This window comes from Lissotriton vulgaris, chromosome 1_1 (genome assembly GCF_964263255.1).
Source record: "Lissotriton vulgaris chromosome 1_1, aLisVul1.2, whole genome shotgun sequence".
Taxonomy (NCBI): Eukaryota; Metazoa; Chordata; class Amphibia; order Caudata; family Salamandridae; genus Lissotriton; species Lissotriton vulgaris.
Window position 1 is genome coordinate 239,887,211 of NC_141685.1, and position 20,038 is coordinate 239,907,248.

Sequence of the window (20,038 nt, forward strand, 5' to 3'; positions counted from 1 at the left end):
ATTGTCTAAGGTGGGGAGTGTGTGCCCTCCATAGGTCCACCAAACCCATCGCATGTATAAAGTTCCGCAGTTGACGTCTCCCCCCCGGTCAGGCAGAGCCGCTGACCTATTCATGTCTCCGGCCATCACCTCGTTCATGTCCCCCCCATGATCAGGACTCTGGCCGGCATGTCCAAGAGCTGTTTCCCAATATCTGGGAGAGTGGTGCCGTGCAGTTTTAAAGGAATATAGGCAGAGCAGAGATTAAGCGTGCGTCCCTCGCACCTCCCAGATACCGCCGCATAGCGCCCCAGTGGATCCAGCCATCTGAACTCAATCATCATAGGGAGTTAGCTTTTCACTAGGTTTCTGGTACCCCTGGAGCCCGTGGTGAAGCCTGCCTGGGCCTGCAGTGTGTACCCGCAATGTTAAGGGCCTTGTAGTGATTACCTATTAGATGTGTCTCCTGGAGAAAGACCATGTCTGGGGCATGTCTGTGGAGATACTGGAGGACCATGGTGCGCTTTATCTTGTTCTGCAGACCATTAACGTTCCAAGACAATATATTAACCCTCTGTGCCTTCGGTGTATGCATCATAAACAGCTGAAATAACAAACCTTAGAGGTGTGTGCCCACCCTCACCGCCACCCGCCACCCTCATGTCCATCGTGAGTGCCAATTGAGCCCAAAAAACAGTATCTTGTACAAGCCAAAATGCAACCCGCAAACATTCAACTGCCCCCCTACCCTCCTGTGCCCTCCCCCCTCCCTGCTGCCCTGCTTCTCAGGACAACATGACCCGATACAACCCAACCAGCAGAGCGCCCGTGGCCCATAAACGAAAACTTAGGGGGAGTGTGTGCTACAACCAATTGGGCAACCTGAGGGGTTCGCCCAGCCCACATTCTATATCTCATGCCACTGTAACAATGCTTCCTAGGGGAGACAGGACAAGCAGTATAGATAGTACAACCTGATATATGTATCAAACCCTCCCCCCTCCAATAGTCACATGCCCGCTTTGGATGTCAAATTGGGATCTAACGTCACATCCATCAGTCAGTGAGGGCAGGTACACCGCTTTGCAGCAAAGTTCCCAAAATTTGACGCTCCAACTTGGCCCTCCCAGCCAGGCATCCTCCGCCATTTCATTCGAGATCTGGCAAGGCAGAAAGACTCCTCGACCTGTGTCCGCCAGGCCCTGGAGGACAGCCACACCGCCGTCGCTCTCTCCTCGCCGACCACGTGGAGGAGGTTGGGGAGCAATCCATGGTGTTCCTCCAGTTGTCTCTCGGATGTGGATTATCGGGTTGCTTCATGTGCTCCTGCAACCAAGCGTGAGCGTCCTCCGGGGACGTGAAGAAGAAGGACTTCCCATGCAAAAGGAGCTTGAGACGCGCCGGGAAAAACATCATGTACTTAATGTCACGATCCCGAAGCACCTTTTTGACTCCGTCAAACGACTGATTCTCCTGTTGGACCTTGAGGGTGAAATCGGGAAAGAACCGGATGGTGGCATTGTCGATCTTAAGGTCTCCGTGCTGCCGGACAGCCTGCAAGATGGCGTCTCGGTCCCTATAATTAAGGATACGGGCAATAATCGTTCTTGGAGGAGCCCCGGGGCGCGGTGGGGGGATCGGAGCCCTGTGCGCTCTCTCAATAACAAAGAACTTGGAGAGTCTTTTGGGCTTTAGCTGGTTCAGGATAATGTACTCTTGGAACAAGTCGATACTCTGCCCCTCCATTTTCTCCGGCACTCCCACCACTCGAATATTGTTCCTTCGGACCCTCCCTTCCTGGTCCTCCAGCCTGGCCTCTGTTTGCTTCAGCTGGCGGGTCAACTGCTTGACCTGGTCCTTCAGCATTTTGGTGGTGCATTCGAGCTCGGTGATCGCCGCAGCATTTTGAGTGGCCTTCTCCGAGGTCTTATTCAGGTCCGCCCGCTGGAGAGCCATTTCTATGGTGACTTTATCGATTTTAGTTTCCAGCGTCGTGCCCAAGGCTTGTATGGCCTGCATGATGGAGGCCAGGGATGGCTCCACAGTGCGGACCAGACCCTCAAGGGGGGCACCTTCCGTCCCCCCCCAGTCGAAGCCATGTAGTTGTCCATTGTGTTGGTCTGCGTGGTGGTAGACGTCTTGGGCTTAATTTTATCTCTGTACGGGCCCCCCACACCATGCGCTCCGTCCGCCGTACACCTGCTACCGCCCCGTCAGGCTGTCCTCCTATCGCTGCTGGAGCTGACTAGCCCGAGCCAGGTACTAGGTCCCCTGGAGAAGATCGCTGGCAGAAGGTTCAGGCCCCTGGACCCCACGCACTACACCCCGGACTGTCGCGCCGCTTCACAGACACCAAGGCGAGTGGCGCCCTCCTCTCCGTGCGCCAAATTCCACTGTCCGGTGAGCCAATCTCCTGTTGTAAACAAGGCAGCGCGTCATTCTTGTGCTCCGCCGATCCCAGGCTATTCCGCCCAGGGAGTCCGGTGACATCAAGGGGGGTCCTCCCCACTCTTGCGGCAACTCTCCCCCAGGATACGGAGAGCCTGGGCCCCCACTCTACGCCTCTTCAGGGACCAGATGCTCCCCGCAGCTCCCGGGCGTCTCCCACTGACCTGGCCCAGCACACACCTCCACTTCTCGGCTGCCTCAGGTCCCACTCTGCCAGCACAAGGTGGCCAGATTCCTCCCAGAGCGCCGCCATTAACCGCCAGGGGACACCGGGGTGAGCATGCGCCTCACACCTCCTTCCTGTTGTCGCTTGCGCTCCTTTACAAGGCATGTCTCCGGAGCCCTCACTGTCTCCTCATCCGCAGTAGGGCCACGTCCGGCCGGCCCCGCCTCGATGGCCCGCCGCATTTCCTTGGATCCCGCACCGACTCCCTACTACTATACCCGACCCCACTTGCACTCAAGGCCGGTGCTTCGTTGTCGGGTCTTCCGGCGGGAAGGCCGCTGGAGGCCCCAAACCCACCGGCTCCGGACCACTTCTAGGCACCGAATCCGGTATCCGGTGAAAGCGGGCTAATGGCTCATCCCTGGCAGCACCGCAATTCTATGCGGCCATCTTGGTTGCCGCCAGGCCACGCCCCCCATTTGGTGATACTTTTGATTCTTAGAGAATATTTTATTTTCTACTCTTCATTAAAGACCAGATCTCCAGAGGACAGTGGACCTGTCCAGATAGCCTCTAACTTCAAGGATTTCGAACAATTGAACTCTGAAGTTCTGTCGTCTGACCTTCTCAACTCTCAACCCACCTCCCAGCCTGGCCACCGTGACTATAAACCTGCCAATTTATAAAGATGTGTTTTCTTCTTGGTTTCAGTGTCTAAAAGGAGCCCAGTATGGTTATGGTATGTATGCCTCTCCTGGGGTTCACGGGCCTATGGGTTCATTCCTGGTATAAAGAACGGGTGACAGAGGGCGTCCCAGCCCAGTGTCCCAGGCGATATGAATGGCGGCTAAGTTGAGCCCATTTACGTAAACCCAGGCCATATGCTGTGTGTCCAGCAGCTTTATGAGTGATCTCAAACTCCCTGAGCCTAAATGTGAATCATAAAAGGCTATTCCAGGGAGTCAAACACCTTATCAGCATCACCAGCCTTCACGTGTGTGTTTTCCTGATGCAGCACTGCGAATACCGTGAAGCAGTGACAGAGGACGACAAGAGGTACACTTAGCTTGGGGAGTGCTGATATGATTGTGTCCCTTATAGACAGCAGAGACACACTACTCTTTAATGCCTCGGCATACACCTCCAGCAGTTATGCGTCCAGTATTTATTTCTCTGCACCCTTGGACAGGCCTCTCCGCCTCTGCTCCCCTGGACAGGACTCTCCTCTTCTGCACCCCTGTTATGACCTCTCCTCCTCTGCACCCCTGGACAGGCCTCTCTGCGCTTCACACAGGAACTCTCGGTGAATGATTGTCATTAAGGACAGAGGAGCCCAGAGTTCATTTCACGCCATACAGCACCTCTGACTCCGCCCTGAGCCTCGGGCGCCATGCATAGGCCCCGAAGAGAGACACCCCTCCGCTGGACAGGCCTCTCCTCTGCACTCCTAGACAGCTGGACAGGCCTCTCCTCCTAGGCTCCATGGGCAAGCTTCACCCCCTGTGCACCCCAGGACAGGCCTCACCTCCTCTGCACTCCTGGACAGGTCTCTCCTCCTCTGCATCCCTGGATAGGCCTCTCCTCTTCTGCACCCCTGGACAGGCCTCTTCCCCTCTGCCCACCCTGGACAGGCCTTGCCTTCCCATCACCGCTGGATAGGCCATACCTCCTCTGCACCCCTCGACAGGCCTCTCCCCTTCACCCAAGGACAGGCCTCACCTCCTCTGCACCCCCTTGGACAAGCCTCACCTCCTCTGCACCCCGGGACAGGCCTCACTTCCTATGCAACTCTGGACAGGCCTCTCCTCCTCTGCACCCCTGGACAGGCCTCACCTCCTCTTCACACCGGGACAGGCCTCACCTCCTCTGCAGGCCTGGACAGGCCTCGCATTCTCTGCCCCCCTGGACAGGCTTCACCTCCTTTGCCCTCTGGACAGGCCTCACATCCTCTGAACCCTGGACTGGCCTCTCCTTCTCTGCACCCCTGGACAGGCCTTTCCTCCTCTGCCCCCCTGGAGAGGCCTCACCTCCCCATCACCGCTGGACAGGCCCTGCTCCTCTGCACCCCTGGACAGGCCTCTCCTCCTCTGCACCCCCTCTTCTGCACCCCTGGACAGGCCTCACCTCCTCTGAACACCCTTGGACAGGCCTCACCTACTCTGCACCCCAGGAAACGCCTTAACATCTCTGCACCCTGGGACAGGCCTCTCCTCCTGTGCACCCCTGGACAGGGCTCACCTCCTCTGCACCCCCTTCGGACAGGGCTCCCCTTCTCTGCGCCCCCTTGGACAGACCTCACTTCCTCTGCACACCAGGACAGGCCTAACCTCCTCTGCAACCCTGGACAGGCCTCACCTTCTCTGCCACCCCTGGACAGGTTTCTCCTCCTCTGCCCTCTGGACAGGCCTCACCTCTTCTGCCCTCTGGACAGGCCTCACCTCCTTTGACCCCTGGACAGTCCTCACCTACTCTGCCCCCTGGATAGGCCTCACCTCCTCTGCACCCCTAGACAGGCCTCACCTCCTTAGCACTCCTGGACAGGCCTCTCTTCCTCTGCACCCATGGACAGGCCTTACCTCCTCTGCATTCCCTGGACAGGCCTCACCTCCTCTGCACCCCTGGACAAGCCTCACCTCAGGCCTCACCTCCTCAGCACCCCTGGACAGGCCTCTCCTCCTCTGCACCCATGTACAGAACTCATCTCCTCTGCACCCCTGGACAGGCCTCACCTCCTCTGCACCCCGGGACATGCCTCTTCTCCTCAGCACCCCTGGACCGGCCTCTCCTCCTCTGCACCCCTGGACAAGCCTCTCCCCCTCTGGACAGGCCTCGCCTTCCCATCACTGCTGGACAGGCCCTACCTCCTCTGCACCCCTGGACTGGCCTCTCCTCTGCACCTAAGGACAGGCCTCTCCTCCTCTGCACCCATGGACAGACCTCACCTCCTCTGCAGCCATGGACAGGCCTCACCTCATCTGACCCCTGGACAGACCTCACCTCCTCTGCACTCCCGGGCAGGCCTCTCCTCCTCTGCACCCCAGGATAGGCCTCTCCTCCTCTGCACCCCTGGAGAGGCCTCTCCCCCTCTGCCCCCTCCCCCCTGGACAGGCCTCGCCTTCCCATCACTGCTATACAGGCCCTACCTCCGCTGCACTCCCTTGGACAGGCCTCACCTCCTCTGCACCCTAGGACAGGCCTCACTTCCTCTGCAACTCAGGACAGGCCTCTCCTCCTCTGCACCCCTGGACAGGCATCTCCTCCTCTGCACCCCTGGACAGGCCTCACCTCCTCTTCACACCGGGACAGGCCTCACCTCCTCTGCAGCCCTGGACAGACCTCAAATTCTCTGCCCCCCTGGACAGGCCTCACCTCCTCTGCTCTCTGGACAGGCCTCTCATCCTCTGAACCCTGGACTGGCCTCTCCCCCTCTGCCCCGCCTGGACAGGCCTCGCCTTCCCATCACCGCTGGACAGGCACAACCTCCTCTGCACCCCTGGACAGGCCTCTCCGCATCTGCACCCCTGGACAGGCCTCTCAATCTATGCACCCCTTGACAGGCTTCTCTTCATCTGCACCCCTGGACAGGCCTCTCCTCCTCTGCACCCTTGGACAGGCCTCTCCGCCTCTGCTCCCCTGGACAGAACTCTCCTCTTCTAAACCCCTGTTATGGCCTCTCCTCCTCTGCACCCCTGGACAGGCCTCTCGGCGCTTCACGTAGGAACTCTCAGTGAAAGATTCTCATTAAGGACAGAGGAGCCCAGAGTTCATTCCACGCCATACAGAGCCTCTGACTCCGCCCTGAGCTTTGTGGCGCTATGCATAGGCCCCGAAGAGAGACACCGCTGCGCTGGACAGGCCTCTCCTCCTCTGCACCCCGGGACAGCTGGACAGGACTCTCCTCGTAGGCTCCCTTGGGCCGGCTTCACCTCCTCTGCAACCCTGGACAGGCCTCACCTCCTCTGCACTCCTGAACAGGCCTCTCCTCCTCTGCACCCCTGGATAGGCCTCTGCTCCTCTGTACCCCTGGACAGGCCTCTCCTCCTCTGCACCCCTGGATAGGCCTCTGCTCCTCTGTACCCCTGGACAGGCCTCTCCCCCTCTGCTCCCCCTGGACAGGCCTCGCCTTCCCATCACTGCAGGAAAGGCCCTACTTCCTCTGCACCCCTGGACAGGCCTCTCCTCTGTACCCAAGGACAGGCCTCACCTCCGCTATACCCCGGGACAGGCATCACTTCCTCTGCAACTCTGGACAGGCCTCGCCTCCTCTGCACCCCTGGACAGGCCTCACCTCCTCCTCACGCCTTTGGACAAGCCTCTCCTCCTCTGCCCCTCCTCTGGACAGGCCTCTCGATGAAGATTTCTGATTAAGGACAGAGGAGCCCAGAGCTCATTCCACCCCATACGGCGTCTCTGACTCCGCCTTGAGGCTCGGGGCGCTATGCACAGGCCCTGAAGAGAGACACTGCTCCCCTGGACCTGCCCAGAGGCCCTCTCCTCCCCTCCCCCGGCACGACTGTGGCTCGGACAGAGGGCGCTTAAATACCATACACCAGACACGAGCCACTACACACGAGGCACGTGTTCATCCCTCAGAATGAGTGAAATTAGGGTAATGTCCTGATCCATTTCCATCTTTCAGCCCCGGACCGGTGATGCTGCTGCACCTCCTCAATGGCCCGTCCCCAAAAGTGACCTTTAACCCGGACGCGTCCTCTCTGGGTGGGGGAAGATCTCCGGGGGTATTTCTGACTTGTTGTGGTGATGATCGTGTCTTGTGCATCTGACACTGTACCCCACTGTACCCCACTCCTGATGTCTGTCCCTCTGGGGCTGTTATACTGTGTGCACGACTTGTGAAAAGAAATGTTTAATACGAGGCGCCTTGACCGCCCCCCTCCCTTGACGCGCTTTATAAACGGCCTAAAATAAATACAGCATAAACCCCTCCCCGGGGGACTGCTGCTGACTCCCCTGGGGGCACCTGTAGTAGGTTAGAAGGGGCCCCTCCGGTGCCTCCTGTGGGAGGGCCCCTCCTAGCTTCTTCTTCTCCAGTCAGGGGCTCTCTGCTTCTCCTTGTAGGAGGGGCCCCTCTGCTCTGCTTCTCCTTGTGGGAGGGGCCCCTCTGCTTTTCTATTTAAGGACGCCCCCCCCCACTGCACCTCCTTATAGAAGGGGCCCCCCTGCTTCTGCTTGTGGGTGGGGCCCTCTGCTGCTCCACGTGAGAGGGGCCCTTCTGCTTCTCCTCATGGGAGGGCCCCCTGCTTCTTCTTGTGGGAGGGCCCCCTGCTTCTTCTTGTGGGACGGCCCCTTCTGCTTCTCTATTTAAGGACGCCCTCCACTGCGCCTCCTTATAGAAGGGGGCCCCCTGCTTCTGCTTGTGGGTGGGGCCCCTCTGCTGCTCCTTGTGGGAGGGGCCCAGCAGAGGGGCCCCCTCTGCTTCTCCCATGGGAAGGCCCCCTGCCTTTGCTTGAGGGGCCCTCTGCTTCTTGTAAGGGGGCTTCCCTGCTTCTCCTTGTAGGTGTGGGGGAGGGCCCCATGCTTTAACTTGTGGGAGGGGTCCTTCTGCTCTCCTTGTGAGGGTGGGGGGGGGGAGAAGTTAGATGGATGGAAAGAGAGGAAGGGGGAGGCTGGGACATCCTAACAATTTGGGGGGCCCTGGACCAAACATTTTGGGGCTGGGGGAGAGGTAGAGAGAAAGCGATCAGAGGGAGAGGAAAGAAGTAGAGAGGGTGTGGATGGGTAGGTGAATGGAAGGATGGATCGATGGGCGGAATAGATAGATGGATGGATGCATAGATGGGTGGGTGGGTGGGTGGATGGTGGGTGGATGGTAGGTGGATGGTGGGTCGGTGGATGGATGGATGGGATGGATCTGTGGGTGGGTGGATGGACGGATGGATGGATAGGTGGGATCGATGTATGTGTGGGTTGATGGATGGATGGATGTGTGGGTGGATGGATGGATGGACAGACAGATGGATGGATGTGCCTGTGGGTGGATGGATGGATGTGTGGGTGGATGGATTGACGGATGGGTGGATGGATGGATCTGTGGGTGGATGGCTGGGCTGATGGTTGGGTGAAATGTGGATGGACGGATGGATGGATTGATAGTTGGGTGGGTACGTTGGTGGATGGATGGGTGTATGTGTCAGTGGGTGGATGGATAGGTGGATTGATGGATGGATGGATGAATGTGTGGGTGTATGGATAGATGGATTGATAGGTAGATGCTTGGATTGGTAGATGGATGGGCAGATGGATGTTTTGGGTGGATGGATAGATGATTGGATCGATGATGGATGGGTGGGTGGGTGGATAGATGTGTGTGGATGGATGTGTGGTTGGATGAATGGGTAGATGGAAGGGTGGGTGGATGGATAAATGAATGGATGGTGGATGGATGGATAGGTCAGTGGATGGATGGGTGGGTCAATGGATGGTTAGATGGATGGATGGGTGGGTGAGTGTGGGTTGGTTTATGGGTAGATGGATGGACAGATGGATGGATGGATTGATGTATGGATAGGTGGGTGTTGTGTGGGTGGATGGATAGATGGATGGATGGGTAGATGGATGGCTGGGTAGATGGATGTGTGGGTGGATGACTAGGTGAATGGATCAATGGTGGATGGATGGGTGGGTGGGTGGATGGATAGGTGCATGGATGACTAGGTGAGTGTATGGCAGTGTGGGTGGATGGATGTGTGAGTGGATGGATGGGTAGATGGATGGGGGATGGATAGATGAATGGATTTGGGATAGATGGATAGGTGGGTGGGTGGATGAATGGGTGGGTGGATGATGGTTAGAAAGATGGATGGATGGGTAGATTGCTGGATCGTAGGATGGATGGATGGGTTCATGGGTAGATGGGTAGACGGATGGGTGAATAGATAGATGGATGTGTGGATGGATGAATGGATGTGTCGGTGGGTGGATGGATGGGTGGATTGATGGATGAACATGTGGGTGTATGTGTGGGTAGATGGATGGATGGGCAGATGGATGTTTTGGGTGGATAGATGAATGGATAGTGGATGGGTGGGTGGGTGGGTGGATAGATAGGTGTGTGGATGAATGGATGGGTGGATGGATGTGTGGGTAGATGGATGGTTAGATGGAGGGTTAGATGGATGGGTGGATGGATGGTTGGATGGATGGATAAGTGGCTGGATGGATGAGTGTGTGTGTGGATTTCTGGGTAGATGGATGGATGGGTAGATGGATGGATAGGTAGATTGATGGATCTTAGGATGGATGGAGGGGTTCATGGGTGGATGGGTAGATGGATGGATGGATGGGTGGATGGATGGATGGATGGGTGGATAAATGAATGGATGTGTCTTTGGGTGGATGGATGGATGTGTGGGTGGATGGATTGACAGATGGGTGGATGGATGGATCTGTGGGTGGATGGCTGGGCAGATTGGTGGGTGAAATGTGGATGGATGGATGGACGGATGGATGGATGGATGGATGGATGGACGGATGGGTGGGTGTATGTGTGGGTGGATGGATAGATGGATTGATAGGTAGATGGATGGATTGGTAGATGCATGGGCAGATGGATATTTTGGGTGGATGGATAGATGAATGGATGGATGTTGGATGGATGGGTGGGTGGATAGATGTGTGTGGATGGATGGGTAGATGGATGGGTGGGTGGATGGATAAATGAATGGATGGTGGATGGGTGGATCGGTGAGTGGATGGATGGGTGGGTGAATGGATGGTTAGGTGGGTGGGTGGGTGGGTATATGGGTGGGTGAGTGTGTGGGTTGATTTATGGATGGACATATGGATGGATAGATTGATGGATGGATAGGTGGGTGTATGTGTGGGTGGACAGATAGAGGGATGGATGGGTAGATGGATGGCTGGGTAGATGGATGTGTGGGTGGATGACTAGATGAATGGATCAATGGTGGATGGATGGGTGGGTGGGTGGGTGGATGGATAGGTGGGTGGATAACTAGGTGAGTGTATGGCAGTGTGGGTGGATGGATGTGTGAGTGGATGGATGGGTAGATGAATGGGTGGATGGATAGATGAATGGATTCGGGCTAGATGGATAGGTGGGTGGGTGAATGGGTGGGTTGATGGATGGTTAAAAGGATGGGTGGATGGGTAGATTGATGGATCATAGGATGGATGGATGGGTTCATGGGTGGATGGGTAGATGGATGGGTGGATAGATGGATGGATGTGTGGATGGATGGATGTGTCGGTGGGTGGATGGATGGGTGGATTGATAGATGAATGTGTGGGTGTAGGGATAGATGGATTGATAGGTAGATGCATGGATTGGTAGATGGATGGGCAGATGGATGTTTTGGGTGGATGGATAGATGATTGGATCGAAGATGGATGGGTGGGTGGGTGGATAGATGTGTGTGGATGGATGTGTGGTTGGATGAATGGGTAGATGGAAGGGTGGGTGGATGGATAAATGAATGGATGGTGGATGGATGGATAGGTCAGTGGATGGATGGGTGGGTCAATGGATGGTTAGATGGATGGATGGGTGGGTGAGTGTGGGTTGATTTATAGGTAGATGGATGGACAGATGGATGGATGGATTGATGTATGGATAGGTGGGTGTTGTGTGGGTGGATGGATAGATGGATGGATGGGTAGATGGATGGCTGGGTAGATGGATGTGTGGGTGGATGACTAGGTGAATGGATCAATGGTGGATGGATGGGTGGGTGGGTGGATGGATAGGTGCATGGATGACTAGGTGAGTGTATGGCAGTGTGGGTGGATGGATGTGTGAGTGGATGGATGGGTAGATGGATGGGGGATGGATAGATGAATGGATTTGGGATAGATGGATAGGTGGGTGGGTGGATGAATGGGTGGGTGGATGGATGGTTAGAAAGATGGATGGATGGGTAGATTGCTGGATCGTAGGATGGATGGATGGGTTCATGGGTAGATGGGTAGATGGATGGGTGAATAGATGGATGGATGTGTGGATGGATGAATGGATGTGCCGGTGGGTGGATGGATGGGTGGATTGATGGATGAACATGTGGGTGTATGTGTGGGTAGATGGATGGATGGGCAGATGGATGTTTTGGGTGGATAGATGAATGGATAGTGGATGGGTATGTGGGTGGGTGGATAGATAGGTGTGTGGATGAATGGATGGGTGGATGGATGTGTGGGTAGATGGATGGTTAGATGGAGGGTTAGATGGATGGGTGGCTGGATGGTTGGATGGATGGATAAGTGGCTGGATGGATGAATGTGTGTGTGGATTTCTGGGTAGATGGATGGATGGATAGATGGATGGATAGGTAGATTGATGGATCTTAGGATGGATGTAGGGGTTCATGGGTGGATGGGTAGATGGATGGATGGATGGGTGGATGGATGGATAGATGGATGGATGGGTGGATGAATGAATGGATGTGTCTTTGGGTGGATGGATGGATGTGTGGGTGGATGGATTGACAGATGGGTGGATGGATGGATCTGTGGGTGGATGGCTGGGCAGATTGGTGGGTGAAATGTGGATGGATGGATGGACGAATGGATGGATGGATGGATGGACGGATGGGTGGGTGTATGTGTGGGTGGATGGATAGATGGTTTGATAGGTAGATGGATGGATTGGTAGATGCATGGGCAGATGGATATTTTGGGTGGATGGATAGATGAATGGATGCATGTTGGATGGATGGGTGGGTGGATAGATGTGTGTGGATGGGTGGGTGGATGGATAAATGAATGGATGGTGGATGGGTGGATCGGTGAGTGGATGGATGGGTGGGTTAATGGATGGTTAGGTGGGTGGATGGGTGGGTATATGGGTGGGTGAGTGTGTGGGTTGAGTTATGGATGGACAGATGGATGGATAGATTGATGGATGGATAGGTGGGTGTATGTGTGGGTGGACAGATAGATGGATGGATGGGTAGATGGATGGCTGGGTAGATGGATGTGTGGGTGGATGACTAGATGAATGGATAATTGGTGGATGGATGGATGGGTGGGTGGGTGGATGGATAGGTGGGTGGATAACTAGGTGAAGGTATGGCAGTGTGGGTGGATGGATGTGTGAGTGGATGGATGGGTAGATGAATGGGTGGATGGATAGGTGAACGGATTCGGGCTAGATGGATAGGTGGGTGGATGAATGGGTGGGTTGATGGATGGTTAGAAGGATGGGTGGATGGGTAGATTGATGGATCATAGGATGGATGGATGGGTTCATGGGTGGATGGGTAGATGGATGGGTGGATAGATGGATGGATGTGTGGATGGATGGATGTGTTGGTGGGTGGATTGATAGATGAATGTGTGGGTGTATGGATAGATGGATTGATAGGTAGATGCATGGATTGGTAGATGGATGGGCAGATGGATGTTTTGGGTGGATGGATAGATGATTGGATCGATGATGGATGGGTGGATAGATGTGTGTGGATGGATGTGTGGTTGGATGAATGGGTAGATGGAAGGGTGGGTGGATGGATAAATGAATGGATGGTGGATGGATGGATAGGTCAGTGGATGGATGGGTGGGTCAATGGATGGTTAGATGGATGGATGGGTGGGTGAGTGTGGGTTGATTTATAGGTAGATGGATGGACAGATGGATGGATGGATTGATGTATGGATAGGTGGGTGTTGTGTGGGTGGATGGATAGATGGATGGATGGGTAGATGGATGGCTGGGTAGATGGATGTGTGGGTGGATGACTAGGTGAATGGATCAATGGTGAATGGATGGGTGGGTGGGTGGATGGATAGGTGCATGGATGACTAGGTGAGTGTATGGCAGTGTGGGTGGATGGATGTGTGAGTGGATGGATGGGTAGATGGATGGGGGATGGATAGATTAATGGATTTGGGATAGATGGATAGGTGGGTGGGTGGATGAATGGGTGGGTGGATGGATGGTTAGAAAGATGGATGGATGGGTAGATTGCTGGATCGTAGGATAGATGGATGGGTTCATGGGTAGATGGGCAGATGGATGGGTGAATAGATGGATGGATGTGTGGATGGATGAATGGATGTGTCGGTGGGTGGATGGATGGGTGGATTGATGGATGAACATGTGGGTGTATGTGTGGGTAGATGGATGGATGGGCAGATGGATGTTTTGGGTGGATAGATGAATGGATAGTGGATGGGTGGGTGGGTGGGTGGATAGATAGGTGTGTGGATGAATGGATGGGTGGATGGATGTGTGGGTAGATGGATGGTTAGATGGAGGGTTAGATGGATGGGTGGCTGGATGGTTGGATGGATGGATAAGTGGCTGGATGGATGAATGTGTGTGTGGATTTCTGGGTAGATGGATGGATGGGTAGATGGATGGATAGGTAGATTGATGGATCTTAGGATGGATGGAGGGGTTCATGGGTGGATGGGTAGATGGATGGATGGATGGGTGGATGGATGGATAGATGGATGGATGGGTGGATGAATGAATGGATGTGTCTTTGGGTGGATGGATGGATGTGTGGGTGGATGGATTGACAGAAGGGTGGATGGATGGATCTGTGGGTGGATGGCTGGGCAGATTGGTGGGTGAAATGTGGATGGATGGATGGACGGATGGATGGATGGATGGATGGACGGATGGGTGGGTGTATGTGTGGGTGGATGGATAGATGGATTGATAGGTAGATGGATGGATTGGTAGATGCATGGGCAGATGGATATTTTGGGTGGATGGATAGATGAATGGATGGATGTTGGATGGATGGGTGGGTGGATAGATGTTTGTGGATGGATGGGTAGATGGATGGGTGGGTGGATGGATAAATGAATGGATGGTGGATGGGTGGATCGGTGAGTGGATGGATGGGTGGGTCAATGGATGGTTAGGTGGGTGGGTGGGTGGGTATATGGGTGGGTGAGTGTGTGGGTGGATTTATGGATGGACAGATGGATGGATAGATTGATGGATGGGTAGGTGGGTGTATGTGTGGGTGGACAGATAGATGGATGGATGGGTAGATGGATGGCTGGGTAGATGGATGTGTGGGTGGATGACTAGATGAATGGATCAATGGTGGATGGATGGATGGGTGGGTGGATGGATAGGTGGGTGGATAACTAGGTGAGTGTATGGCAGTGTGGGTGGATGGATGTGTGAGTGGATGGATGGGTAGATGAATGGGTGGATGGATAGATGAATGGATTCGGGCTAGATGGATAGGTGGGTGGATGAATGGGTGGGTTGATGGATGGTTAGAAGGATGGGTGGATGGGTAGATTGATGGATCATAGGATGGATGGATGGGTTCATGGGTGGATGGGTAGATGGATGGGTGGATAGATGGATGGATGTGTGGATGGATGGATGTGTCGGTGGGTGGATGGATGGGTGGATTGATAGATGAATGTGGGAGTGTGTGTGTGGGTAGATGGATGGATGGGCAGATGGATGTTTTGGATGGATAGATAGATGAATGGATAGTGGATGGGTGGGTGGGTGGATAGATAGGTGTGTGGATGAATGGATGGGTGGATAGATGTGTGGGTAGATGGATGGTTAGATGGATGGTTAGATGGATGGGTGGATAGATGGTTCGATGGATGGATGGATGGATGGATGAATGTGGGTGTGGATTTTTCAGTAGATGGATGGATGGATGGATGGATGGATGGATGGATGGATGGATGGATGGATGGATGGATGGAGGTGTCTTTGGGTGGATGGATGGATGTGTGGGTGGATGGATTGATTGATGGATGGGTGGATGGATGGATCTGTGGAGGGATGGCTGGGCAGATGGGTGGGTGAAATGTGGATGGATGGACGGATGGATGATGGACAGATGGGTGGGTGTATGTGTGGGTGGATGGATAGATGGATTGATAGGTAGATGGATGGATTGGTAGATGGATGGGCAGATGGATGTTATGGGTGGATGGGTGGGTGGATAGATGTGTGTGGATGGATGAGGATGGATGGATGGGTTCATGGGTAGATGGGTAGATGGATGGGTGAATAGATGGATGGATGTGTGGATGGATGAATGGATGTGCCGGTGGGTGGATGGATGGGTGGATTGATGGATGAACATGTGGGTGTATGTGTGGGTAGATGGATGGATGGGCAGATGGATGCTTTGGGTGGATAGATGAATGGATAGTGGATGGGTGGGTGGATATATAGGTGTGTGGATGAATGGATGGGTGGATGGATGTGTGGGTAGATGGATGGTTAGATGGAGGGTTAGATGGATGGGTGGCTGGATGGTTGGATGGATGGATAAATGGCTGGATGGATGAATGTGTGTGTGGATTTCTGGGTAGATGGATGGATGGGTAGATGGATGGATAGGTAGATTGATGGATCTTAGGATGGATGGAGGGGTTCATGGGTGGATGGGTAGATGGATGGATGGATGGGTGGATGGATGGATAGATGGATGGATGGGTGGATGAATGAATGGATGTGTCTTTGGGTGGATGGATGGATGTGTGGGTGGATGGATTGACAGATGGGTGGATGGATGGATCTGTGGGTGGATGGCTGGGCAGATTGGTGGGTGAAATGTGGATGGATGGATGGACGGATGGATGGATGGACGGATGGACGGATGGGTGGGTGTATGTGTGGGTGGATGGATAGATGGATTGATAGGTAGATGGATGGATTGTAGATGCATGGGCAGATGGATATTTTGGGTGGATGGATAGATGAATGGATGGATGTTGGATGGATGGGTGGGTGGATAGATGTGTGTGGATGGATGGGTAGATGGATGGGTGGGTGGATGGATAAATGAATGGATGGTGGATGGGTGGATCGGTGAGTGGATGGATGGGTGGGTCAATGGATGGTTAGGTGGGTGGGTGGGTGGGTATATGGGTGGGTGAGTGTGTGGGTTGAGTTATGGATGGACAGATGGATGGATAGATTGATGGATGGATAGGTGGGTGTATGTGTGGGTGGACAGATAGATGGATGGATGGGTAGATGGATGGCTGGGTAGATGGATGTGTAGGTGGATGTCTAGATGAATGGATCAATGGTGGATGGATGGATGGGTGGGTGGGTGGATGGATAGGTGGGTGGATAACTAGGTGAGTGTATGGCAGTGTGGGTGGATGGATGTGTGAGTGGATGGATGGGTAGATGAATGGGTGGATGGATTCGGGCTAGATGGATAGGTGGGTGGATGAATGGGTGGGTTGATGGATGGTTAAAAGGATGGGTGGATGGGTAGATTGATGGATCATAGGATGGATGGATGGGTTCATGGGTGGATGGGTAGATGGATGGGTGGATAGATGGATGGATGTGTGGATGGATGGATGTGTCGGTGGGTGGATGGATGGGTGGATTGATAGATGAATGTGTGGGTGTATGGATAGATGGATTGATAGGTAGATGCATGGATTGGTAGATGGATGGGCAGATGGATGTTTTGGGGGGATGGATAGATGATTGGATCGATGATGGATGGGTGGATAGATGTGTGTGGATGGATGTGTTGTTGGATGAATGGGTAGATGGAAGGGTGGGTGGATGGATAAATCAATGGATGGTGGATGGATGGATAGGTCAGTGGATAGATGGGTGGGTCAATGGATGGTTAGATGGATGGATGGGTGGGTGAGTGTGGGTTGATTTATAGGTAGATGGATGGACAGATGGATGGATGGATTGATGTATGGATAGGTGGGTGTTGTGTGGGTGGATGGATAGATGGATGGATGGGTAGATGGATGGCTGGGTAGATGGATGTGTGGGTGGATGACTAGGTGAATGGATCAATGGTGGATGGATGGGTGGGTGGGTGGATGGATAGGTGCATGGATGACTAGGTGAGTGTATGGCAGTGTGGGTGGATGGATGTGTGAGTGGATGGATGGGTAGATGGATGGGGGATGGATAGATGAATGGATTTGGGATAGATGGATAGGTGGGTGGGTGGATGAATGGGTGGGTGGATGGATGGTTAGAAAGATGGATGGATGGGTAGATTGCTGGATCGTAGGATGGATGGATGGGTTCATGGGTAGATGGGCAGATGGATGGGTGAATAGATGGATGGATGTGTGGATGGATGAATGGATGTGTCGGTGGGTGGATGGATGGGTGGATTGATGGATGAACATGTGGGTGTATGTGTGGGTAGATGGATGGATGGGCAGATGGATGTTTTGGGTGGATAGATGAATGGATAGTGGATTAGTGGGTGGGTGGGTGGATAGATAGGTGTGTGGATGAATGGATGGGTGGATGGATGTGTGGGTAGATGGATGGTTAGATGGAGGGTTAGATGGATGGGTGGCTGGATGGTTGGATGGATGGATAAGTGGCTGGATGGATGAATGTGTGTTTGGATTTCTGGGTAGATGGATGGATGGGTAGATGGATGGATAGGTAGATTGATGGATCTTAGGATGGATGGAGGGGTTCATGGGTGGATGGGTAGATGGATGGATGGATGGATGGATGGGTGGATGGATGGATAGATGGATGGATGGGTGGATGAATGAATGGATGTGTCTTTGGGTGGATGGATGGATGTGTGGGTGGATGGATTGACAGATGGGTGGATGGATGGATCTGTGGGTGGATGGCTGGGCAGATTGGTGGGTGAAATGTGGATGGATGGATGGACGGATGGATGGATGGATGGATGGACGGATGGGTGGGTGTATGTGTGGGTGGATGGATAGATGGATTGATAGGTAGATGGATGGATTGGTAGATGCATGGGCAGATGGATATTTTGGGTGGATGGATAGATGAATGGATGGATGTTGGATGGATGGGTGGGTGGATAGATGTTTGTGGATGGATGGGTAGATGGATGGGTGGGTGGATGGATAAATGAATGGATGGTGGATGGGTGGATCGGTGAGTGGATATATGGGTGGGTCAATGGATGGTTAGGTGGGTGGGTGGGTGGGTATATGGGTGGGTGAGTGTGTGGGTGGATTTATGGATGGACAGATGGATGGATAGATTGATGGATGGATAGGTGGGTGTATGTGTGGGTGGACAGATAGATGGATGGATGGGTAGATGGATGGCTGGGTAGATGGATGTGTGGGTGGATGACTAGATGAATGGATCAATGGTGGATGGATGGATGGGTGGGTGGGTGGATGGATAGGTGGGTGGATAACTAGGTGAGTGTATGGCAGTGTGGGTGGATGGATGTGTGAGTGGATGGATGGGTAGATGAATGGGTGGATGGATAGATGAATGGATTCGGGCTAGATGGATAGGTGGGTGGATGAATGGGTGGGTTGATGGATGGTTAGAAGGATGGGTGGATGGGTAGATTGATGGATCATAGGATGGATGGATGGGTTCATGGGTGGATGGGTAGATGGATGGGTGGATAGATGGATGGATGTGTGGATGGATGGATGTGTCGGTGGGTGGATGGATGGGTGGATTGATAGATGAATGTGGGAGTGTGTGTGTGGGTAGATGGATGGATGGGCAGATGGATGTTTTGGATGGATAGATAGATGAATGGATAGTGGATGGGTGGGTGGGTGGATAGATAGGTGTGTGGATGAATGGATGGGTGGATAGATGTGTGGGTAGATGGATGGTTAGATGGATGGTTAGATGGATGGGTGGATAGATGGTTCGATGGATGGATGGATGGATTGATGGATGGATGAATGTGGGTGTGGATTTATCAGTAGATGGATGGATGGATGGATGGATGGATGGATGGATGGATGGATGGATGGATGGGTGTGATGAATGGATGGATGGGTAGATTGATGGATCGTAGGATGTATGGATGGGTTCATGGGTGGATAGGTAGATAGATGGATGGGTGGATGGATGGATAGATGGATGTATGGATGGATGTATGGATGGAGGTGTCTTTGGGTGGATGGATGGATGTGTGGGTGGATGGATTGATTGATGGATGGGTGGATTACAAAGGACCCATACTATGGAACTCCCTGCCCACCGAACTGAAACAGATTAGCAATTTAGTATTGTTCAGAAAAAAACTGAAAACTTACCTTTTTACCAGGCCATAGTACTCACTCCCCCCTTCAGCTCTCACACTTGGAGTAATCTGCCCTAAACTGCTAGCAACAGCGCAGAGATATCCCTTTGGGAATTGACTCAGGCGCTTTACAAGCAAATAAATAAATAAATAAATAAATGGATGGATGGATCTGTGGGTGGATGGCTGGGCAGATGGGTGGGTGAAATGTGGATGGATGGACGGATGGATGATGGACAGATGGGTGGGTGTATGTGTGGGTGGATGGATAGATGGATTGATAGGTAGATGAATGGATTGGTAGATGGATGGGCAGATGGATGTTATGGGTGGATGGGTGGGTGGATAGATGTGTGTGGATGGATGTGTGTGTGGATGGATGGGTAGATGGATGGGTGGGTGGATGGATAAATGAATGGATGGTGGATAGGTGAGTGGATGGATGGGTGCGTCAATGGATGGTTAGGTGGGT

The 20,038-nt window shown here is 53.5% G+C and overlaps 2 protein-coding genes across 2 annotated transcripts in view; one reads left to right on the plus strand and one right to left on the minus strand.

The window, feature by feature from the left end:
• LOC147745340 (uncharacterized) overlaps positions 1–7,033 on the minus strand; it is a 34,294-nt gene extending 27,261 nt beyond the window's left edge. Inside the window, exon 1 of the mRNA XM_086952248.1 lies at positions 6,882–7,033. The gene's annotated coding sequence lies outside the window, so the exon portion shown is untranslated. The remainder of the gene's footprint in view (positions 1–6,881) is intronic.
• The window catches only part of LOC147745336 (uncharacterized), a 460,883-nt gene that overhangs the window by 345,299 nt on the left and 95,546 nt on the right, over positions 1–20,038 (plus strand). The gene's annotated exons all lie outside the window — the stretch shown is intronic.